At 39.3% G+C, this 25613-nt stretch overlaps 1 protein-coding gene across 3 annotated transcripts in view; it reads right to left on the bottom strand.

The window, feature by feature from the left end:
• Positions 1–25613, bottom strand: part of ARHGAP36 (Rho GTPase activating protein 36) — a 169196-nt gene that overhangs the window by 120271 nt on the left and 23312 nt on the right. Inside the window, exon 1 of one of the 3 annotated variants that reach the window (XM_021080177.1) lies at positions 4875–5197. The exons of the other annotated variants lie outside the window; for them this stretch is intronic. The gene's annotated coding sequence lies outside the window, so the exon portion shown is untranslated. Of the gene's footprint in view, positions 1–4874; positions 5198–25613 lie in introns of those variants that run through there. 3 annotated transcript variants of the gene reach the window in all.

Genomic DNA, 25613 nt, shown 5'->3' with positions numbered 1-25613 from the left:
CAGCCCAGTTGAGCCATCAGGTGACTGTAGCCCCTGCGACCATCTGATTGTAACTGTAGGAGAGATGCCAAATCAAAATTTCCCATCTGAGCCCACTGAAACCTCAGAACCATTAGAGATAATAATAAACTGTTGTGGTCAGCCACTAATTTATGTTATAATTTGTTAGGCAGCGGAGTTCCCGTCGTGGCTGAGTGGTTAATGAACCTGACTAGCATCCATGAGGATGCAGGTTCGAGCCCTGGCCTCGCTCAGTGGGTTAAGGATCCAGTGTTGCCATGAGCTGTGGTATAGGTCGCAGACACGGCTCAGATCCCGCATTGCTTGCGGCTGTGGTGTAGGCCGGTGGCTACAGCTCCGATTGGACCCCTAGCCTGGGAACCTCCATGCTGCGGGTGTGGCCCTAAAAAGAGAAAAAGACCAAAAAAAATTTTTTGTTAGGCAGCAATAAATAAACCTCGGGGCCTTGCTGTTGGGTAAATCCAGGGCTCGGCCAACTTTTTCTGTAAAGGGTCAGATAGTAAATATTTTTGGCTTTGCTGACCATACATCTCTGTCACAACTGCTCAATTCTGCCACTGTAATGACAAAGCAGTCACAGACAAATGGATGTAGATATGTTCTGATAAAATGTTATTTACAAAACCAGGGGGAGGGCTGAAGCCTTTGCCATAGTTTGTCAACCCCAGGGTTAATTGGATAAAACAGTCATAACAGAGTATTAAAGACTGATAACTAGGTAGGCCTTTCCAGTAACTTTAGCCTTTTAGCAGGAGTTTTCTGGAAATGCAAAGCTTTAACCCAATGTTTCCCAAAATGGATTTTGAGACAGGTATCAAGGGAGGGAAAGCGGCTGTTGACAAATACATTTCTTAAAGCTCTGGATTAGATCTACATTATACAAGATTTTATCCTGCCAGATTCCTTGGAGCCTTTACATGCCTATCCCGGAGAAGTGCACTGCTTGAATTTCAGACCCAGTGCCAGGCTGCTGGGGGAAAGTTTTGTTTTAAATTTTTAAATTGTACTTGATTTACAATGTTCTGTCCATTTGTGCTGTACAGCAAAGGGACCCAGTTATACATATATATGCATTCTTTTTTCCCCACATTATCCTCCATCATGTTCCACCACAACGGGGGTAAATTTTTAAATGAGGGAATTTGAGGTGTCAGTTTTTCCTTTATGTAAACCCAGAGCTGCTGCTGTTTATCTCACCTTCTCTCACTGCTCTTCTTCAGGCTCACCTTCTCTGTAACACCCTGGCTCTACCAATAACATGCTGCTTGTTATTGGGATTTACTTTCTTAATGTCTTGGCTTCCCTGATACGTAAAGCTAACAACTCTTGCAATAACTGTGCCCCAAAGCCCCACTCCAAGTCAGAGGAGCATTCCTAGCAGAGTGAAGAGTTAGAGGAAAGGCCCTAAAGATGCAGTGTGCCTGTTCTGCTCATGGAACATCAAGGAGGCCAGTATGGCTGCAGCAGAGTAAGTGAGGAGGAGAATACTGGGAAATGGAGTTAAAGAGGGAACCAGGAGCTTAATCTTAGAGAACTCTACAGACTATTATAAAGACTTTATCTATAGTTCTGACTAAAATAGGGAATCATTGTGAGGTTTTGCAGCAGAAAAGAAGCATGACCTAACTTAGAAGTTCCAAGTATTGTCCTGTTTGCACTAAAATACAGAACCTGAAAATAAATGAAACAAAAATGGAAGAGCTGAAAGAAGAAAGAGACAAATCCTTAGAGTTAAGTACTTCAATCATCTTCTCTCAACAACTGGTACAGTTATTAGACAGAAAATCATCAAGGATATAAAAGATCTGGAAAACACGATCAAGCAACAGGTTCTAATTGACATGTATAGAATATTTCACCACCAACAGCAGAATACACATTCCTTTCAAGAGCCTATGGAATATTTGCCAAGATAGACCATATCCTAGTATATAAAACAAGCCTGGACAAATTTAAGGGAACTGAAATCATACACAGCATTGTTCACTAGCCACAATAGTATCAACCCAAAAATCAATAACAAAAAGATAATAAGTAAATACCCAAACACTTGGAAACTAAACAGCACTCTTCTAAATAATCCACAGGTGAAAGAGGAAATCTAAAGGCCAATCAAATCATAACTTGAACTGAATGGAAATGAAAATACTACATATAAAAATCTGTGATAAACAGCTAAAGAAGTGCTGAGAAAGAAATGCCTAACACTAACTACTTACATTAGAAATAAGAAATGTCTCAAATCAGTAGTCTAACTTCTTACCTCAAGAAACTATAAGAATGAAATAAATCCAAATCAAAGACAAAGTAAATAATAAATACAAGAAGAGAAACCAATACAATTGAGAATAAGGAAACAATAGAGAAAATGATGAAACAAAAGGCTGTTTCTTTCAAAAGACCAATAAAATTGACAAACTATTTACAAGACTGACAAAGAAAAAAAGAGAAGGTGCAAATTATCAATATTACGAATATAACAGGAAATATCATTATAGTCCCTGCAAACATATAAAGAACTCTAGGAGTTCCCACTGTGGCTCAGTGGGTTAAGAACCTGACATTGTCTCTGTGAGGATGTGGGTTTGATCCCTGGCCATGTCCAGTGGGTCAAGGATCCGGTGTTGCCGCAAGCTGCAGCGTAGGTTACAGATGTGGCTTGGATCTGGCATTGCTGTGCCTGTGGCGCAGGCCAGCAGCTGCAGCTCTGATTCAACCCTTAGCCTAGGTGCATCCATATACCACAGGGGTGGCCTTAAAAAAGAGAGAGAGAACTCTATACATATAAATTTGACAACCTAAAGGAAAAAAAGATTTCTCTGGTGACTCAGTGGGTTAAAATCCAGCATTGTCACTGCTGTGGCTCTTTGTTAACAGCTGTGGCTTGGGTTTGATCCCTGGCCCCAGAACTTCTGCAAGCCATGGGTGTGGCAAAAAAAAAAAAAAAGGAACGGAAAAAAATGAATTTGACAGCCTAGATGAAATGGGTCAACTCCTCAAAAAATGCAAATCATCAAAACTCAACCAAGTTGAAATAGGCAATCTGAATATACCTATAATAATCAAAGAAATGGGGTTCGTAATTATAAACTTCCTCTTCCAGAAAAAAGTCTTCTACTAAACATTTAAAGAATTAACACTGGTTATACACAATCTCTTCAAAAAATAGAAGGAGGAATCCTTCCCAACTCATTTTATGAAGCTAGAATTACCTTGACACCAAAAACTAGGCAAAGACAGTACAAAAAATTAATAAAGAAAACTAAAGAACCATGTCTCTGATGAACTTTAATATAAAAATCCTGAACTGAATATTAGCAAACTGATTCTAGCAAAGTAATAAAAGGATTATACACCAATAACAAGTGGGATTTAGTCCAGGCATGCCAGACGAGTTTAATATTTGAAAATCAAATAATATAACTTACCATGTTAAAAGGCTAAGGAAGAAAAAGTATATGATTATGTAAGTTGATGCCTAAAAGGCATTCGATAAAATCTTACACCATTCATGGTAAAAACTCTCAGAAAAACAGGAATAGAGAGCAATTAAGGTGTAGATCATTTAGGGGAGAATTGATGAACTTACTATGTTTACTCTTCTAATTGTCATCTTCTAATCTAGGAGCACAATATGTCTCTTGATATGAGCATGTGCTGAAGAGCATTTACAAAAACCCTACAGCTAACTGTACTTAATGATGAAAGACTGAATGCTTCCGTCTAAGGTCAAGAACAAGGCAAGGGTCTGTATCTTCACCATTCTTATCCAACTTAATACTGGAAGTTGTAGCCTCTACCATTAAGGCAAGCAAAAGGAATAAAAGGCCTACAGATTAGAAAGGAAGAAATAAAACTGTCCCTATTTGCAGATGACACGATGGTCTAAGTAGGAAATCCAAGAGAATCTATTTTTTAAACTCCTGGAACTAACAGGTAGCTCTGCAAAGTCGCGGGATACAAGATCTACACACAAAAATCAATTGCACTTCTACATACTAACAATGAACATGCAGAAACTGAAAATAGAAACACAACACCGTTGGCAGTTACTCCAAGGAAATAAAATACTTTTGCATGCACTTAACAAAATTTGTTCAGGATCTGTATGTTGAAAACAACAAAATGCTAATGAAACAAAAATTTTAAAGACCTAAATAAATGGAGAGACATACTGTGCTCATAGATTAGAAGTCTCGCTACAGTAAAAATGTCAATTCTACCCCAGATGATTTATAGGTTTAATACAATTCTTGTAAAAATCCATGCAAGGTTTTATGTAGACTTAAGAAAGCTTATTCTAAAGTTTATATGGAAAGGCGCAAGCCCTAGAAGAGCTAAAACAATCTTGACAAAGAAAAACAAAGTGGAAGGAATCACTCGACACTGTGGCTACAGCAATCAAGACTGTGTGGCACTGGCAGAGGGATAGACACATAGATCATTGGAACTGAACAAACGACTCAGAAATAGATCCACCCAAATACGCCCAATTGATTTTTGACAAAATTTCCAAAATGTTTTAATGGAGGAAGGATAAACTTTTAAACAAATGGTGCTGGAGTTATTGGACATTCGTAGGCCCCAAATCAAACAAGCAAAAAACCAAAACCACACAAACAAACAAAACCCACAATAAACCCCATACCTTATTAAAAAAGAAACCTGCAAAAAGCACTGAAAATGGATCATGGATGTCAGGCACAAACACCAGTTACCAAGGCCAGGGGAGGACTCCAACTTCACTGAAGATAGCAAAGACGATAACTACGTCAACCACCAGGATCTTGGTATTGGGGTCTTCAAGAAAAACACAACACAGGCAAGCACTAGATGGAACACACTTTACTTACCTAGAGAAGTAAAAGCAAGACGGACTCCAACAATGGGCAGTGGTCCCTCCCAGCAACCACGGCCGAGCAATTGGCCCACACACCCCCATCATGTCCCTGCAGAGGACAGATATAGCAATGGGGTTGGCCTGGTGCCATATGACGCACACACTTAAGCAGAAAAAAAGGAGTCACACCGAGTTTGAAACAGGGAAAGATATTCCCACACAGATAAGAATGGCACAGGCTGCAAGGGTTTCCTATCTTTTGGTTAGGAAGTATTCTAGGTCCAAGGCTCTGAGTAGGCATGCCTCGGGAGGGGCAACAGGTCACGTAGTGACTGCTTTCCCAACAATGGACTGAAATATAAAATATAAAACTATAAGACTTTTTCTAAAACATAAGAGAAAATCTTCAGGATCTAGGGCTAAGCAAATATTTATTAGACTTGACACCAAAAATATGATCCATAAAAGGAAACACTGATAGATCAGACTTCATCGAAATTAAAAAAACAAACAAACAACTTTTGCTCTGCACAAGACTCTAACAGGACGAATCAACAAGCTGCAGGGTGAGAGAAAATATTTGCAAACCATATATCCATCAAAGGACAAGTATTGTGATTATATAAATAACTCAACATTCAGCAGTTTAAAAAAATTAGAAAATAAGCAAAATACATGAACAGAGATTTAACTAAGGAGGATAAATAGATGGTAAAAAAAAAAGTACATGAAGAGATAGTCAACATAATCAGCCATTAGGAAAATGCAAATAAAACTACAATGAAATATCATTACACACCTATCAGAATGGCTAAAATTACAAATGGTAATGACACCAAATTCTGGCAAGGAGATAGAGAAATTGGGTCACTCATACATTACTGGTGGGAATGTAAAATGGTATACTCTGGAAAACCTTTTAGTAGTCCCTCAGCATGTAAACATTTAGAGTTCCTAAATGACTCTGCGTTACATAAATGAGTCAAATATGGCCTCAGTATTCTGGCCCTAGGGTGTTTATTTCTACAAAGCAGGCCAGCACCCATTCACTCAAATGCCCACCAGCAAGCACCAAGCTCTAATTTGTATACAACCAGACTTTTAGCCATTTAGAGCCTGCATGCCTTGCATACCCCACAAAACTACACCCAATAACCGTTAGCCACAGATTAGATAAAAGCCCCCAAGCCACACCACTGTCCTTCAGAGTAGTCTGACGCACAGACTCCCATACTACAGTGCAACATCACCTAGACATGCAAAGCTCTCCCTCTCTGGTCCTCCTCTCTCCTTAAAGTTCTCTTGCCCTCCACCACTTAATAAATTAAAATGGGGGGGGGATTTGGACACAGAAACAGATGTAAAGAATGCCTTGTGACAATGTAGGTAGAGATGGGACTGACGCAGGTACAAGCCAAGGATTAATGGCCACCACCAGAAGCTAGGAAGAGACAACAAAGGGTCTACCAAGACACAGTCTCATAGGGAGCATGACACTGCTGACACCTTGATTTTGGACCTCCAGCCTCCAGAACTTTGATACAATAAATTCCTGTTGTTTTAAGCCATATAATTTGTGATACTTTGCTGTGGCAGCCCTAGCAAACTAAAACTCCATGGAATATCAGCCAAAAAGGGAATGAACTATTGATGAACACAACTTGGAGAATTATACTGAGTTAAAAAAAAAAAACCCAAAACAAAAAAAGGCAAATCCAAAAGTTACATGCTGTGTAATTGAAGAGACAAAATTTTAGAAATGAAGGGCTGGTTAATGGTTGCCAGAGGTTAAGGACAGGGCAGGGGAGTGGTGTGGGAGGGCTGAGGTTTTAAGATGCAGAAAGCTGTAGGTGGAGAGGGTTTGGCAGTAGAGAGTGTGGCTATAAAACGGCAACACGAAGAATCTTTGTGGAAATGTTCTGTATCTCGACTGTGGTGGAGGATACAGGAACCTACGTAAGTGATAAAACTGTACAGAATTCAATACACACACGTGCATGTGTGCAAGTACAAGCAAAACTCGAAAAATCAAAATAAAATCAGTGATTTATATGCAAATATCCTGGTTGCGATGTTACACTAGAGGTTTGCAAAACGTCGGCATTTGAAAAATTGAGCAAAGTGTCAGGGGGTCTCTCCGTTATTTCTTACAACTGCATGTGAATCTACAATTATCACAATAATTTCTTTCAATGAAAAGAAAACATCACTTGGTTGTTAAGAACAGTCGAATGGAAAGAGTGACGTGGAAAAAGAGACGATGGAAAGAGTGACAGAAGGGAGAACAGTTAAGAAACTTCTGCGGAAATCCAGGAGAGAAATGGATGTTGGCTGCAACTAGGATGATAGCAGTAGGGTTAGAAGCAGTAAGAAGAAGTAGTTGCATTCCGGATATATAGTATTTTGAAGGTGGAACGAACAGAATTTTCTGACAGGTGCATGTAGGATGTGAGAGAAAGAGAAGTTTCAGGGATGACTTTGAGGTTTTAAGATGCAGAAAGCTGTAGGTGGAGAGGGTTTGGCAGTAGAGAGTGTGGAAGGGATTAAGATAGTAAAGCTAGGAGACTAGATATCATCAAGGGAATAACTGTAGATAGAGAAAAGGGAAAACTAAGAATCGAGACTTCAAAGAAAGTTCTCAAGAAGGGGCTCAAAAAAGATATCTCAAAAAGTTTAGGTTCCCCATCCCTGAAAGTATGGAACATCCAAGCGTGTGGATTCACAAACTTGGATTCACAGTGTGGATTCATCACTTATAGTTGCAATAAGGAGTCTGCAGCCTACAGACTGGAGACTGTTGGGCTCAAATATTTTGAGTTGGGGCATGGGCCTCATGACTTGAGCTTCTGTGCCACCCAAGAAACCCAGGATAAAAGTACCCTCCCTCTCCTATGCCCACCCCTCCGGAAAAAAAAAAAAAAAACCACCCTCAAACAGCACAAAACCAAACCCAACAGGTCCAACATGGCTGATTTCATATTCTGCAAAGAGCGGACAGAGGGTTGTGTAAATATTGTGAAGAACTTCTTCACTCTGCCATCTGATCTGATCTTTCCACTTGGAGCTCAGTTGCTTCCCCCCGATCCAGCCTGTCAGTCTTATGGTTGATGCAGACTCCAGGAGAGGTGCAATCCTGGGTGCCACCCTCCCCATCATGCGTCTTACCCCATCTGTTGGCTGGTTCTTAATTCTCTGTACTGGTATTAGAATTTCCCTCTGGGAACCCAATTAGGGTGTGCTCGCCAAGCAAAACTAATGTGCCCTCTGTATGAAGTGTATACAGCAGTGTTCAACATGTTGGTTTGGGGGGGACTTGAAGCAGCAAACGGTGTTCCCATAATGCCTTTCACTCCTGGACAGAACCAGAAGGAGAGTAGAAATACGGGAGGAAGGGAGAGAGAATGGAGACATTTTGGGACACAGCTGTCACCTACTGTTGTTCTGCCATGTCTAGAAAAGCAATGAAAGCTGAAGGCACTTGCTTAGTTTCCTAGGCTCCTGGTGAGGCTGCAATATGTCTAAGCCAATTCATTATGCAGAAGGTGGTAAGTAAGGGTGCTCAGTCTGGAGAAGCGAAGCATGGAAAGAGTTAGGGAGGAGATAGGAGCTATTTTCAGTGTTGGCTTTTTTTTTTTTTTTTTTTTTTTTTTTTTTTTTTTTGGTTGTACCCATGGAATATGGAAGTTCTAGGACCAGGGATCAAACCCACGCCAAAGTAGCAACCCAGGCCACTACAGTAACAACGCCAGATGCTTAACCTGCTCTGCCGCCAGGGGAATGCCCTATTTTCACTTTTAAGGAACATGGCTGTCCCTGTTGGTGATATGGGAATGAGGGAGAAAACTAGTTTTCTGCATTGTGGTTTCCAAGCTCAGACTTAGTGATGGCAGCAAGGTATTGAGAGACAGAGGAAACGGGCTTAGTTGAGAACAAACCTTCTACGGCCAGAGCCTGTCTGCTTGTCAACCCACCTCCCCATCCCTGGTATAGGTGGGTCCTGGCTTCTAGGGCATTCCATGATTGCAGACATGAGGGCGGAGGTGCAGAGGACTAGAATCATCTGGGGCACTGGTGAAAAGCACAGATTCTCAAGTCCTATCCCAGGCCTCCCAAAAAAGATGCGCTGTAAAAGGGCTCTGGGATATCTGTATTTTAACAAGCTGATCTCAAGCCTATCCACAGCAGTCTTTGAAAATCCCTGCAACAACCCCAATGCCAACTCCAATGCCAGCCAATGAAGCTTAGAGAGAAGTGAGTCAGGGAAGAAGTTGCTTCACAGAGCCAAGAAATGGGAGACAAATGCCTTTAAGGAAAAGGCTGACTTTCTAGAGGCTCCAGCTCTCCTAGTAAGGGGAGATACAGCTGCAGGAGCACTGGGTCAGGAGTCACACACCACTCCTGCGTTTTGTGCCTACACTTTAAGCATTAATAACAGCTTATATGCTCACATGTACTGAGAGTCTATTATGTGCCAAACACTCTGCTAAGCACTTTACGGTCTTTTTCCTTCCTTGCAATAACCCTCTGAGATAGATACTAATATTGTTCTATTTTAAAGAAGAAAAATCTAAGATTCAGAAAGGGAAATCAACCTGCCCAAGGTCACATGGCTCTTAACCCCCATGCTAGGCCTGGGTTGCCTCACTCAAGTAATAAAGGGGCACTTTGGTAAAGGCCTTTTGGAGTCATGAAAACTAAAAGAACCACTCTCATGACTGGACCCTCAAGTCCCAGGCAGAGCTGAAGGTATGGTTTGGGCATATCTCAAGAGTTTTATTACCCTGCAAGTCCTACTTGCTTGATTGTATGGGTAACTGTATATTTCTGTGAAGTGACTTTTCTGTCTGCCCCGAGTCCCACCACTTTCCTGTCTCCACGCCAGACCCACACTCATCTACAGAGTACCGTTCTGAAAATTAGTAAAAGATGGCCCTTCTAATACATGCTGCCCAATGGACACAGGGCTTGGAGAGCAGTTTGAAACTTCAGACAAATTATAAAAGGATGGCACTCTATCTCCATGGGTGGATTCACCCCTGAATCAGTTGTATAGCTTAGCAAGTGGAGAATGGGCTGGATTACAGGCTCCTTGAACTCCCTTGGCCTTATATCTTTTTGCAGGGTCCAAATCTACACAGCAGACATGCCCAATACTTCCTCTGGGCTCTAGCCCCAGAGGCTGCCCAAATCTCAGGGAGGTGAGAAAAGAGAGAGCTCCTCACTGGGGAACAGCCAGCCATTGGAGAAGGGAACCAGCAAAGGGCCTACTGAGCTCTTCTTGGGTGCGTAGATTAATGTTTTTTGTCAGATTTGGGAAGTGTTCAGTCAATAGTTCTTTGAATATTCCTTCTTCCCCTTTCTCTCTCTCCTTCCTTCTAGGATTCCCATTGTGCATATGGTGAGACACTGTCCCAAAGGTCTTCTGAGGCTGTGTTCAATTTTATCATTCTTTTTTCTTTCTGTTCCTCAGATTGTATAATATTGATTGATCTATTTTCGAATTTGTTAATTCTTTCTTCTGCCAGCTCAAATCTGCTATTGAGCCCTTCCACTAAACTTTTCATTTAAGTGATTATACTTTTCAACCCCAGAATTTTCATTGTGTTATTTTTATAAAATCTCCTTATTGATATTCTCTATGTAATGAGAAATGTCACCATACCTTCCTTTAATCCTTTAAGTTTTCTTTACTTTCTTAAACATATTTATAACAATTTCTTTAAAGTCTTTCTCTGCTAGGGCCAACATCTGATCTCACTCAGATAGTTTCTATTGACTCTTTTTTTCCCCCTGAGTATGGGTCACACTTTTCTGTTTCTCTGTATATACAATAAATTTTTTGTTGTTGAAAACTTGGCATTTTGGAAAGTATCGTAGCAACTCTAAAACTAATTTCCCTCTGGGGCTTGTTGTTGTTTGTTTATATGTTTCTTTATTTAGTGATTTGGCTGGACTAATTCTGACAAGTCTATTTCCCCTGTAATGGGTAGCCTCAAATGTTTCTGCTGAGATTTTTTTCCATTTTTATTTTTAAGTGTGGCTTCCTAGGGTTTGCTCTTGAGTCAGCATAGCTTAGTGGTTAAGCCATCATTTAGCCAGAAGTTGTGCATAAGTCCCCAGATGCAGTGAAGTTTTAATACTTTGTTGCTGGATCTGTTGGAGACTGCTTTCACAGTTCAGGGAAAAACCATTCAGTTAGGGACGTGCATTTTGCAAACACTTTCTCTAGTCATTCCTAAGTAAGTGCAGCCTCGAGCATAGAAGTCTTCCACACCACAGGGGATGAGTGTGACTTTAGCAGGATTCTCTTAGACTGCCTCTTTCCCTGATATACCGGTGAAACTTGCGGTTGGTCTCCCTGTATTGGTATCCGTCTCCGTCTCTCCGACTGCTTCGATCCACTGTGAGCTCTGTAATGTTAAACAACTCCCCGAGGGCATGAATTCTTCCACTCTCAGATGCAAATAAAATCTACTCTCTCTGGCTGGGCCAGGAGTGCCAGTCTTTGCGGCTTGCCCTACCCCTCCTCCAGGAAGAATCTCGGTGCTATGGCATGAAAGATGTAGGGGACTTGGAAGATAACTGTTCTTCACTGACTAATCCACCCAGATCTTCCCTATGGAGCATGCATTCTGGGTTGAGAAGCACCAACTGGTTGCTGTCACCCACCCAGTATAGATTTCTTGTAGCACAGAGATGGGAGAAATGGGATATTCACCACGTTCTACCACCTTTCCAGCATAGATATTCCGGATAGGGAAATGGGAAAGATACAAGCTATTTACTAGGCTGTATCTGCTGAGAGAGCCCAGCCTGTCCAGTGTACTTGGAGTAGTTTTTCTGCAGATTCAGCTGGGGGAGGGATAGGTGTAACTCAACTGCTATGGCCTGCCACTGTTGTTGCAAATTTCGATCAAACATTTTGAATATGTCTCTTAATTTTGGGTAAGCCTGCTGGTCAATCTCCAAAGACTTTAAAAGGTTTTCTTTGATAATTCTGACCAGTTTAATATATGCTTCTTTGGAGGAAATTATTCCTTGACCTCCTCACACCAGAGAGCGGATTGTGTGAACCTTTTCTCTAAGCCTGAGATCAAGAGATTGACAACCAAAACCAAGGCTTGGGTAAGTAGCTGGGTGAGAAAATAAAACCACCTTCACTAAGACACATGCAAAATATTTATGATATAGGCATCCTTGAACTGAGTTTAGGCCTATTTTATCTTCATAGGATATCACAATGGTTATACTGACATAGCCAACAAAAGGTTCATAATCTGTCAAACTTGCATAGCACCAGAAGGCCAGCTCTAGGAGTTTCCCCAGTTTAATGGAAGAGACAAGACACACATGGGGTGGGGGTGGTGAGCCTTCAAGTTGCATGGAAGAAGCAAAGGAAGTGACACCGTAAGGCAAAAAATAAGGCCAAATCCTGGCTTGGCCTTTTGCCAAATTTGTGGCCTTGAGCAAAACACTTAACCCCACAATTCCCTCATCTTGTTCTTATCTTTAAAATGGGGATAATGATGTTTATTTCACAGGGTTCCTGAGATAACTGAATAATCTGCCTGCTGCTTAACTCCTAAAACCATCTCAGAGCTAACAACCCTTTTTGCCTGATACACTCAAGCCATCCTTTATGTTCACTGAAAATACCCAGTCCCTTGCCTGCCTGGGGGTCTTTGCAGAGCACACTCTCTCTGTCTGAAGTGGATTTTTACAAAGTCTTCAAGAGGCCAGCTTGCCTCTCATCATTTAGGTCACAGCTCAAACACCACCTCTGCAGAGTGGCCCACCCAGACAATTAAATTTAAAAGAAAACAAAGCAAAAAAATTCCTGGTTGCTCCCTACTTCAGTTGTTCTATTGTACTATTTTATTTCCTTCATAGAACTTACAAATATCTTAACATAGAAGCAATATACTACTGGTATAGTGCCAAATTGCCTGGGTTTGGATCCCAGCTCTACCCTTTCTAGCTCTGTGACTTTGGAAAAGTTATTTAACCACTCTGAGCCTCAGTTTCTTCATCTGACAAATAGGAATAATAATAGAATCTGCCTTACAGTGTTGTTGTGAAGACAAAATGAGTTAATGCTGGTAAAATGTTTGGCACAGGATCTGGCATTTGATAAGACTGTCTCTCAATGTAACTATTATGGTAGCCTCCAAAGTGGCTCTCCAATGAACCCTGTCTCCTGATATTCAGAGAAGGGTTAGTCTGTATGATAAGGCAGAAGTGATGGTATGTCACTTCTGAGATTAGGCTATAAAATATCTCATCTTCCATCTTGGATGTTCTCACTTGCTTCTGCTCTTGTCTCTCTGGGATCACTCACTCTGGAAGAAGGAAACGATCTGCCACGTGAAAGAGCCCCATGGAGAAGTCCACACGACATATAAAACCTAGAGCCTCTGGTCAACAGCTGGAGAGGAATTGAGGCTTCCCATAAACACATGAGTGAGCTTGGTAGCAAATTCTCAATCCCTCATTGACAACTTGACAGCATGAGAGACCTTGAGCCCGAACTATCCAGTTGAGTCTCTCCTGGATTCCCAACTCTCAGAAACTATATGAAAAAATATTCGTGGTTTTTTTTTTTTTTTTTCCCTTTTTTGGCTGCCTCACAGCATATGGAGTTCCTGAGCCAGGGGATCAGATCTAAGCCACAGTGGAGACCTAAGCCACAGCTGGGGCAACACTGAATCCTTAATCACTGTGCTGGGCTGCGATCCAGTGCTCCCAAGACACCGCCGATCCTGTTGTGCCACAGCGGGAACTCCAATATTTGTTGTTTTAGATCATGAAGTTTTAATTTGTTATGCAACAATAGTTAACTATGTAGCTATTAAATTATCTTGTTGGTCTGCCTGATTATTATCAGCCCTCTCTTCTCTACTCTATTCCCAGACCCTTTCGGTGGACTGCTGAGTTTAGAGTGAGCACAAGCATTTTATGTAGTAAGTATATTTCAGAATTTCACTAGAGTGTTGAATAGCCCTTATTTGATTGTTACTATACTGTTTCTGGTGTCATGGAAAGACCACTGGACTAGGAATGGAAAGTACTTTTCTGGATACCTTAGTTATCTGTAGAAGTTATTTCATACCTCTGAACATTCTCATCTCTCACAAAGGGAAAATAATACCTGCCATACACACCTATAAAATGAAATGAGATAACTGATGAGAAACCCAGTAAAAGAATAAGCAGTGTCAGGACAATATCAAATCCCCTCTAACAGTTGTCGTTGTTGTTGTGGTTCATACCCAAGGGGAAAATATTTTCTGAATTTTTGAAGAATATATTATTATTAATTTCTACAGTGATAGGTGGAATTAAAGATTCTTAGGTAGTTATATTATACCAGTGTGTTTCATTCAGCCTCCAATATGGCAGTTCTTTAGTAGCAATCTTTGTCAAAGTAAACATTTTCCCTAATGAACCAAGACATCATTCTCCTTCAAGGACTGTAATTTTTCCCCCATCACATTAATTCCCTTCACTCATAGTCTGATTATGCAATTCCTTTTTTGCCAGCAAATAGCTCAGTATTGTAATAGTGCCCTCACCATAATAACTGCCCAAATAAATCCAAGTAACTGCAAATAATTTGGAATTGACATTTTTCTTTAGTGCTCTGGGTGCCTCATTCCCAGGCCTGCTGTGTGATTCTCTTCCCATTAAAAGTGCTTGCTTTATGGACTGATGGAATAACCTGTTTCTACCCACACAAGGAAAATTATACAGCTGTAAAAAGGAATGAAAAATCTAAGTACTGCTACTAAATGATCTCCAGGACCTACTGTTTGGTTTTTAAAAAGTGCAGAATAATACATAGGGTATGCTACTTTTTATCTGAGCAAGAGGGAGCATAGCAATGAGTAGTTATATCTATATTTTAAAACAACATTAGAAGGATAAGCTAAAAATAATAAAGTTGGGTAAAGAGAGAGAAGAGGATGAAAAGAACAGGTACACTTACATAAATGTATCTTATTTTGTGTATTTGTCTTTGGAATCATGTAGCTGTTTTACAAATTATTTTAAAAATTAAATAAATCAAAATATCAAAGGAATCACTAAAAAACAAAACACAAAATGAAACTGATGAACCTAATGTAATGAGAGGATGATTTAACCTTAACCATACATAAATATTTTGTTTCAAGTGGTTTTAAAACACAATAATTTGGAATTCCTGTAGGGGCTCAGTGGTAATGAACTGACTAGTATCCATGAGGATGCGGGTTCCATGCCTGGCCTCGCTCAGTGGATTAAGGATGTGGCATTGCCTTGAGCTGTGGGTGTGGGCCGCAGATACGTCTTGGATCCTCACTGCTGTGGCTGTGGTGTTGGCGGCCAGCTGCAGCTCTGTTTCGACCCCTAGCCTGGGAACTTCCATATGCTGCATGCGTGGCCCTAAAAAGAAAACACACACACACACACACACACACACACACACACACACACACACAATAATTTGACTATACACACTAGTGGGTTATACCTTAGGAATAAAAGCAGCTGCAAACAAATCTTAAAGTGTTATCAATAACCACATAATTTGTAAATATCAGTATTGTTAGGAAACTATAAAAATATTTTAGAATAAAATATGGGTACAACTAGAGATTGGCATACTCAGTGAAGTAAATCAGAAAGAGAAAGACAAATACCATATGATATCACTTATATGTGGAATCTAAAATATGGCACAAATGAACCTATCTACAAAACAGAAACAGACTTACAGACATAGAAAACAGACTTGTGGTTGCCAAGGGAAGGGGGAATGGGATGGACTGGGGGTTGGGGTTAGCAGATGCGAGCTATTCCATTTAGAATGGATAAGCAATGAGGTCCTACTGTATAGCACAGGGAACTGCAGCCAATCTCTTTTGATAGACAATGATGGAAGATAGTGGAAGAAAAACAGTGTATATATATGTATGACTGGGTCACTATGGTGTACAGCAGAAATAGACATAACACTGTAAATCCACTATACTCTAATAAGAAATACATTTTTAAAAAATGAGGAAAAAATAAAAATATTTCAGATATTTAAATTATGAAATAAAACAAATATTTATTTTTGTTGATGTCATTGGGAACCTCAATTTTCAGCTTTTGAGAAAAGAGATACAGATACAAAATACAATAAGAAAGCCCTATAATCCTACATTTGAATTAGAAATATTAGTATGAATTCATAATGCAGTTTTTCCTTTTTTTTTTTTTTTGTCTTTTTGCCTTTTTCTAGGGCTGCTCCCACGGCATATGGAGGTTCCCAGGCTAAGGGTCGAATTGGAGCTGTAGCCGCCAGCCTGTGCCAGAGCCACAGCCACGCGGGATCCGAGCCGCGTCTACGACCTACACCACAGCTCATGGCAACGCCGGATCCTCAGTCCACTGAGCAAGGCCAGGGATCGAACCCGCAACCTCATGGTTCCTAGTCAGATTCATTAGCCACTGTGCCACGATGGGAACTCCAATTTTTCTTAACAAATATTTAATTCATAGCTTTGATCATAGAAAAAGCCTAGAATATATGAACATAGTAGCAAACGAACCACCACAGCATTCAGACTGTGGTCTCCACAAACTTTTTACTTTTATCCATTTCAGTGTGAGTGTAGTAGTATATATCATTATGTCTTTAATCTAATGACTAATATTCTTGAGCATCATTATTAGCCATTGGTGGATACTCTTCTGTGAAATGTCTAAGTATTAAGTCTATCTTTATGAGGTTGTTTATTTGTATTATTGATTTGTAAAAGTTCTTTAAATTTTTCAATGTGAGCTATTTGTCAGTTTTATATATATATATAAAGATATATATAATATGTGTCTTCTTGCTTCTGCACTTTATAAAAATTGGTTATACCACCTATATAAGTCAAATCTTTTTGAAGAAAATACATTAAGCCTGAAAATCAATTATTCCCCATCTCCAGCAAGGTGGAATGGATTAACTGACATGGATGGTGCTCACATTTGTCCAGCTGTGACTCTGTGAACCTGTGTGTATGTTTTACAAGTATATTTTCCAGTACAGCGGTTTGTCTTTTCATTTTCTTGATGATGTCTTAGCATTTTTGAATTTTATAAAATACAAGTATCATTTTTGGTTTTATTGTTAGTGTTTTATGCATTTGATTTAAGAAACTGCTGCTTACCTTGCAGTTCACAAAGATAAAAGCCTATGGTTTGTTCTAAGAATTTTATAATTTTAATGTTTATATTTAAGTTTATGATCCATTTGGAATTAATTTTTGTATATGGCAGAAGAGATAAATCAAGGCTTTTTTTCCAATATCAATGTCTAGTTGTTTCGGCACTTTACTATGTTTGTCAAAAATCATTTGGTGATATGTGAGTTGGTCAATTTCTTGACTCCATTTTGTTCCATTGATCTATTTTGCTTATGTAACTACCATACTGTCTTGATTACTGTGGCTATATTTTAGATATTAGAAACAGAGAGTGTACGTTCTCCTACTTTAATCTTTTTTCAACTTTGTTTTGGGAGTTCCTGCTGTGGCGCAAGAACTTCCTTATGCTCCTGGTGTGGCCATTAAAAAAATTGTTTTGGCTATTTCCTAGCCAAGATGCATTCCTATATCAATTTTAGAGATAACCTATCAATTTCTACCCAAAAAAGCCAGCTGAAATTTCAATCAGAATTCCATTGAAAGTAGAGACCAACGTGTGAAGAATTCAAATCTTAAAAATATTGAATTTTACACGTAGTGAACATGTTACATCCCTCAATTTATTTAGGTCTTCAGTATTTTGAGTGTTTAGAGTAGGAGACTTACACATTTTTCATTAAATATATGCCAGTGCATCTTAACTTTCTGATGATTTTTGTAATTTTTTTTACTTTTAACATTCCAATTGTTGCAGAAATATAATTGGTTTTTAATCTATATTTTTCTTTTTTCTTTTCTCCTTTTTACAGCCATACCCACAGAATATGGAAGTTCCTGGGCTAGGGGTTGAATCAAAGCCTCAGCTGTGGCCTATGCCACAGCCACAGCGACACCAGATCAGAACCATATATGTGACCTATGCTGCAGCTTGCGGCAACATCAGATCCTTAACCCACTGAGCAAGGCCAAGGATGGAACCCGCATCCTCACAGAGCAAAGTCAGGTCCTTAATTCACTGAGCCACAATGGGAACTCCAATTATCATCTATATTTCTTTCTTTCTTTTTTTTTTTTTTTGAGGGCCTCACCTGCAGCATATGGAAGATCCCAGGCAAGGGGTCGAATTGGAGCTGCTGCTGCCGGCCTATGCCACTGCTAAAGCAACGGGAGATCCAAGCCACGGCAATGGCGGATCCTTAACCCACTGAGTGAGGCCAGGGACTGAACCAGCAACCTCATGGTTCCTAGTCAGGTTTGTTACTGCTGAGCCACAATGGGAACTTCCCAATTTTCATCTATTGACCTTTTATCTTGTAGCTTTTCCATTTTTTGAAGGTTCTTTAGGATTTATATATAAATAATCATGTTGATTATGAGAAAAAATTAACTTCCCATCTTCTCAAACTTTGTGCCTTTTATTTATTTTTATTTCTGGGAGTTTCCTGTTGTGGCTCAACAGAAATGAATCTGACTAGGAACCATGAGGTTACGGGTTCGATCTCTGGCCTCACTCAGTGGGTTAAGGATCTGGCGTTGCTGTGGCTGTGGTGTAGGCCAGCAGCTGTAGCTCTGATTGGACCCCTAGTCTGGGAACCTCCATACGCCACAGGCACGGCCCTAAAAAGCAAAATAACAGTAATAATAATTAATGTTATTATTTCTGGATTGCACTTACTCCAGCCTCAAGTACAATGTTGAATAGAAATGGTAAGAGCAGGGAGTTCCTGCCGTGGCTCAGCGGTTAACGAACCCAACTAGCATCCATGAGGATGTGGGTTCGATCCCTGGCCTTCCTCAGTTGGTTAAGAATCCGGTGTTGCTGTGGTTATGGTGTAGGCTGGCAGCTACAGCTCCGATTTGACTGCTAGCCTGGGAGCTTCCATATGCCATGGGTGTGGCTCTAAAAAGACAAAATAATTAAAAAAAAAAAGAAATGATAAGAGCAGATTTTTTTTTACCTTCTTCCTAACTTTAAGGGGAAAGTATTTAATATTTACCATTAAGTATTATATTGGTTTTCCTAGATGACTTTTATCATGCTGAAGGGTTTTTCCTTTAATTCTGAATTGATATTGAAGTTTGTCAAATTTTTGCTGCTTTTGCTGTGATTATCACATGGTTTTTATCTTTATTATGTTAATATTATGAATTAACTTTATAGACTTTGAACGTTAAATAAAAATTTGATTCTTGAGATAATCGCTAATTATTTATGATGTATTATCCCTTTTATACATTGCTGGGTTCAAGTTGTTAATATTTATTAAAGGTTTTTGGGAACTATATCTGATCACTTTTGATGGAACATGATGGATGATAATGTGAAAAAACAGAATGTATGTGTAACTGGGTCACTTTGTTATAAAGCAGAAATTGACAGAACACCGTAAATCAACTATAATAAAAAATTTTAAAAAGATTTTTGTGTCTATGTCCATGAAGGATATTGGTTTATAATTTGCTTTTCTTGTAATGTTCTTATCAGGTCAAAGCTGGATACATAATTTGTGGGACCCAGTGCAAAATGGAAATGAAGGGACCCTCGTTCAAAAAAAAAAAAAAAAAAAACAAGGAAAAAGTGCTGTTAAATGTTAAAAAATATCAGCATTTTCTCTCAATATGTTTTATCATACATAAAATAGTAACAATGGGGAGTTCCCGTCGTGGCGCAGTGGTTAACGAATCCAACTAGGAACCATGAGGTTGCGGGTTCGGTCCCTGCCCTTGCTCAGTGGGTTAATGATCCGGCGTTGCCGTGAGCTGTGGTGTAGGTTGCAGATGCGGCTCGGATCCCACGTTGCTGTGGCTCTGGTGTAGGCCAGTGGCTACAGCTCAAATTGGACCCCTAGCCTGGGAACCTCCATATGCCACGGGAGCGGCCCAAAGAAATAGCAAAAAGACAAAAAAAAAAAAATAGTAACAATGACACATGACTAACAACACAAACTTACAAAATTGTGAAGAAATGGTGTCATAATTTTATATAATAAAAAATGATGTTTTATTAATGTGGTATCTTTTATTTTCTTTTTAGGGCTGCACCTGCGGCATATGGAAGTTCCTGGGCTAGGGGTCGAATTGGAGCTGCAACTGTCGGCCTACATCACAGCCACAGCAACACCAGATCTGAGCTGCATTGTGACCTCTGACCTATGCTGCAGTTCACAGCGGTGCCAGATTCTCAACCCACTGAACAAGGCCAGGGATCGAACCTGCATCCTCATGGATACCTACTGAGCCACAATGGGAACTCTCTATTAGTGTGATATATTGATTGCTCATAAGATTTTCATAGCTCATTCTTCTTCAAAATCATTTATTGGATACTCAAAATTTATAGTTTTAGCAATCCCATTTTCAATGGTCATAATGAAAGCAACATATATTTATAGGCTGTGATAATATTAGAATACATTTCTGATAAATAATTTTGAAATATAAAAATTTTGTTACACCTGGAGCTGATGATTCTCACAGAACAATTTTTCTAAAAAGATCTAACTCTTCACACAAATCAGGTTTCTGTAAATGTGAACTGAATTTCAAGTGTAAATTTATACAACAGTGTGTTGAGAACTCTAAAAATGTCTAAACTCTAAAATGTCATGCCCAAATCTCTGGAATCTGTGTATAGGCAGTGATACCACTCTTGTGATTATGTTATATGGTACAATCTACCTTTACTCAGTTGAGTAAATCACATGAGCCAAAGGGCACAGAGTTTTCTGAAGCATATGGGGATTCAAAGGGAGAGTTCCCACTGCCAGCTCTGATGTAGTGAGAGGACATGTAAGAAGTTAATTTTTCCCCATGTAGAAACAAGTCAGTAAGTACTGCCCACACTGATAGAGGGAGGTAGGGAAGGAGGGTAGAGGTTAGTGATGATTGTTTCAACTCTTGGAGGGGAGAATCTACATAAATTATGTGAAATTCCTCTGTAAGGATTATTTTCTCTATTCCTATATTAATTTACTCAACCATTTATTTATACCATTAAGGACTCATAAATATTTCAGTTATAATCCAGTGTTACGTTATTTATACCTAGTTGTTAGATTTTTCCACCTTTGGCCATTGGGAACTCTTTCAGATTGGCTTCCGTGTGCGTTTGACATGTCCTACCATTTTTTTTTTTTTTTTAGCTCTTCCTTACTTTTTGATACTACAAGATGATCCATCTTGTTTTTTCCCTGAATAATTTTTTTAAAAAAGTGACCCTTTCACATTTGCTGATATGACTAATAGGTTGAGTTTCAGCTCTGTCATGCTATTTTATTTTATATTTAATATGTGTATCAGTCAGGGTTAATCCAGACAAGTAGCATTGGTAGGATGTGTGTGCATGCATGTATGCACGCATGTGGAAATGTGTGTGTAGAAAGATTTATTATAGGAATTGGCTTATTCAATTGTGGGGGTGTTCAAACAAGTCTGAAATCCATAGGATAGGCAGTCATGAAGGGAAGATCATGAGCAGGCTCAGACTCCATGGGGCTCAGGCAAAGCTGCATCCACAGGCAAAATTCCTTCTGTGTTTTGGAGACCACCCCACCCTGCTTTTAAGGCATCTCAATTGATTTGGATAGGCTCATTCAGATTATCCAGAATAAACTCCCTTATTTAAAGTCAATGGATTTATGCCAAAGAGTGTTCTGCCTTTATTTTCCTCCAAAAGCTTTATAGTATCTGGCCTTACATTTAGGTCTTTATTCCATTTTATTTTTGTGTCCGGTGTTAGAGAATGTTCTAATTTCATTCATTTACATGCAGCTGTCCAGTTTTCCCAGCACCACTTTTTGAAGAGACTGTCTTTTTGTCATTGTATATTCTTTACCCCTTTGTCATAGATTAGTTGACCATAGGTGCGTGGAATTATCTCTGGGCTTTCTATCCTTTTCCATTGATCTTTATTTCCGGTTTTGTGCCAGCACCATACTGTTTTGATGACTGTAGCTTTGTGGTATAGTCCAGGTCAGGGAGCCTGATTCTTCCAGTTCCATTCTTCTTTTTGAAGATTGTTTGGGCTATTTGGGGTCTTTTTTTTTTTTTTTCTTTTTTGGCCACCCTGTGGCATATGGAGTTCCCAGGCCAGGAGTCAGATCCAAGTCACAGTTGCAACCTATGATGCAACTGGGGCAACACCAGATCCTTTAACCCATGGTACTGGGCCAGGGATCAAACCCGCACCCTGGTACTTCAGAGATGCTGCCGATACTGTTGTGCCATAGTGGGAACTCCTCATTTGGGGTCTTTTGGTTTCAAATTTTTTTTTTTTTTTTGTCTTTTGTCTTTTTTGTTGTTGTTGTTGCTGCTATTTCTTGGGCCGCTCCCGCGGCATATGGAGGTTCCCAGGCTAGGGGTCCAATCGGAGCTGTAGCCACCGGCCTACGCCAGAGCCACAGCAATGCAGGATCCGAGCCGCGTCTGCAACCTACACCACAGCTCACCGCAACGCCGGATCGTTAACCCACTGAGCAAGGGCAGGGACCGAACCCGCAACCTCATGGTTCCTAGTTGGATTCGTTAACCACTGCGCCACGACGGGAACTCCTGGTTTCAAATTTTTAAATTTTTCATCCTAGTTCTGTGAAAACTGTCATTGGTAATTTGACTGGGACTGAATTGAATCTGTAGATTGCCTTGGGTAGTATGGTCATTTTAACAGTATTGATTCTTCCAAACCAAGAAATACAGTATATCTTGCCATCTGTTTGTGTTGTCTTCAATTTCTTTCATTAGTATTTACATAGTTTTCATACTATAAGTCTTTTGCCTCCTTAGGTAGGTTTATTCCTTGGTATTTTATTCTTTTTGATGTGATGGTAAATGGGACTGTTTTCCTAATTTCTCTTTTTGATATTTTGTTGTTGTATAGAAATGCAACAGATTTCTCTATATTAATTTTGTATCAAGCAACTTTACTGAATCCGTTGATGAGCTCTAGTAGTTTGCTGGTAGCATCTTTAGGGTTATCTATATATAGCATCATGCCATCTGCAAACAGAGACAGTTTTACTTCTTCTTATCCTATTTGAATTCCTTGTATTTCTTTTTCTTCTCTGACTGTCGTGGCTAGGACTTCCAAAACTATGTTGAATAAAAGTGGCAAGAGTGGGCATCTTTGTTCCTGATCTTAGAGGAAATGTTTTCAGCTTTTCGTTGTTGAATATGATGTTAGCTGTGGGTTTGTCATATATGGCTTTTATTATGTTGAGCTAGGTTCCTTCTATGCCCACTTTCTGAAGAGGTTTTTTTTTTTTTTAATCAAAAACAGATGTCGAATTTTATCAAAAGCATTTTCTGCATCTATTGAGATGATCATATGGTTTTTATTCTTCAGTTTATTACTGTAGTGTATTACCCTGATTGATTTGTGGATACTGAAAAATCCTTATACCCCCGGGCTAAATCCCACTTGATCATGGTGTCTGATTTCTGTTCATTTTTAGACAATATATTTCCCTGGACAGTAGTAACAGTTGCATTAGAATGCAGAGATTAATTAGGCTTTTTGATTCAAGAGTGCCCTTTTCTGAGGTGTAAAGGAGTGGGGTTTTTGGTTTTTGTTTGTTTTTGGTGGTGGTGATGGTGATGATGGTGATGATGATTGTGGAGTTTTTTCTGATTGTTATTCTTTTTGTTGTTTCTGCAGGATTTTTAATTTCTCCCTCTCCTTATTCGCTTCATCATCAAGCCTCCATAGGATGCTTCCTTTACAATTTGCCTTTCCCCCAGAAGAGTTAATTTAATGAGACTTTTTTCTGTGTCCCAGAAACTTTTTAAAATTAAATATTTATTTTCAGATAATTGTAGATTCATATCCATTGTTAAGAAATGATACAGAGAGGTCCTGCATACCCCAATGGTAACAGCTTGAAAAAGCATAGAAAGTGCCACAACCAGGATATTGATATACAGTCAAGATACAAAACAATTCCATCACCAAAATGATCACTCATGTTGTCCTTTTATACTCATATCCATTTTCCTCCCACACTCCCTCACTCCCTTCTTAACCCTTGGCAACCACTGATATGTTTGCAATTTTTATAATTTTATAATTCCAAGAATGTTACATAAATAGAATCATACAACATCTAACTTCTGGAGTTGGCTGTTTTGATCATTGTAATTCTCTGGACATTCAGGCAGGTTATTGTATCATAGTGTGTTCCTTTTTATTTAATGCATGTAAAACAGTTTAAAGATTCACTTAAGTATATCTGGGTTGTTTCCAATTTTGAGCTGTCACAAATAAAGTTTCTATGAATATTTGTGCACAAATTTTTGTTTGGACATAAGTTTTATTTTTCTGGAATAAATGCTAATGAGTATGATTGCTGGTTATAAAGTAACTATATGTGTGGTTAAAAAAACATCAAGCTGCTTTCCAGAGGGGCTATACACTCCCCACCAGCCATGTAGGAAAGATTCAGTTTTTCCACATTCCTGATAACATTTGGTATTATCATTATTTTTATTTTAGTTGTTATATTATGGATGTAGAGATACTTCTTTGTGCTTTTAGTGCACACTACACCAGTGGCTAGTGATGTTGAATATATTTTTTGTGTATAACGTTAGGTGTAGGGTTTTTTTTTTTTTTTTTTTCCCTGTCTTTTTAGGGCCACACCCGCAGCATATGGAGGTTCCCAGGCCAGGGGTCGAATCAGAGCTACAGCTGCTGGCCCAAGCCACAGCAACAGCAACACAGTATCCAAGCGTCTGCGACCTATACCACAGCTCATGGCAACCTCAGACTTTTAACCCACTGAGCAAGGGCAGGGATCGAACCTGAAACCTCATGGTTCTTAGATTCATTTTTGTGGCGTCATGATGGGAACGCCTACATTGATTATTTTTCAAGTACTGAACTGGTCTTTTAGCCTTCTATTAAATTCAACTTGGGGGAGTTCCTGTTTGTGGCTCAGTGGTTAACGAATCCGACTAAGAACCATGAGGTTGCAGGTTCGATCCATGGCCTTGCTCAGTGGGTTAAGGATCTGGCGTTGCTGTGGCTGTGGTGTAGGCCGGCGGCTACAGCTCCGATTTGACCCCTAGCCTGGGACCCTTCATATGCCGTGGGAGCGGCCCCAGAAATGGCAAAAAGACAAAAAAAAAAAAATTCAACTTGGTCATGGTGTTTAAATGTACAATTAGTTCTATTTGCTAAAATATTACTGAATATTTGTGTCTATATTCATGAGAGCTACTAGTCTGTAGTTTTCCTTTTTATATTATCTTTCTCTGATTTTGGTATCAGAATAATACTTGCTTCATAAAAAGAAATGTTTCTTCTTTTCTTCTGTTTTTGAGATACATTGTAAAGGATTGCTAATTTTTCTTTAAATATTTGGTAGAATTCTCCAGTGAAAGCATTGGAGCTTGGAGATATTCTTTTTTCAGAAAACTGAAAATTATAATACAATTTCCTTGAAAGTTATAGAGCTACTCAACTATCTATTTCATATTTGATGAGTTGCAGTTGTTTGTGTTTTGTGATGAATTAGTCCATTTCATCTAAGTTTTCAAATCTGTGTGCATCAAGTTTTTCATACTATTCCCTATTATACTTTTGTCATCTGCACAGT

This window comes from Sus scrofa, chromosome X (assembly GCF_000003025.6).
Source record: "Sus scrofa isolate TJ Tabasco breed Duroc chromosome X, Sscrofa11.1, whole genome shotgun sequence".
NCBI lineage: Eukaryota > Metazoa > Chordata > Mammalia > Artiodactyla > Suidae > Sus > Sus scrofa.
This window is presented reverse-complemented; position numbering and strand designations above follow the sequence as displayed.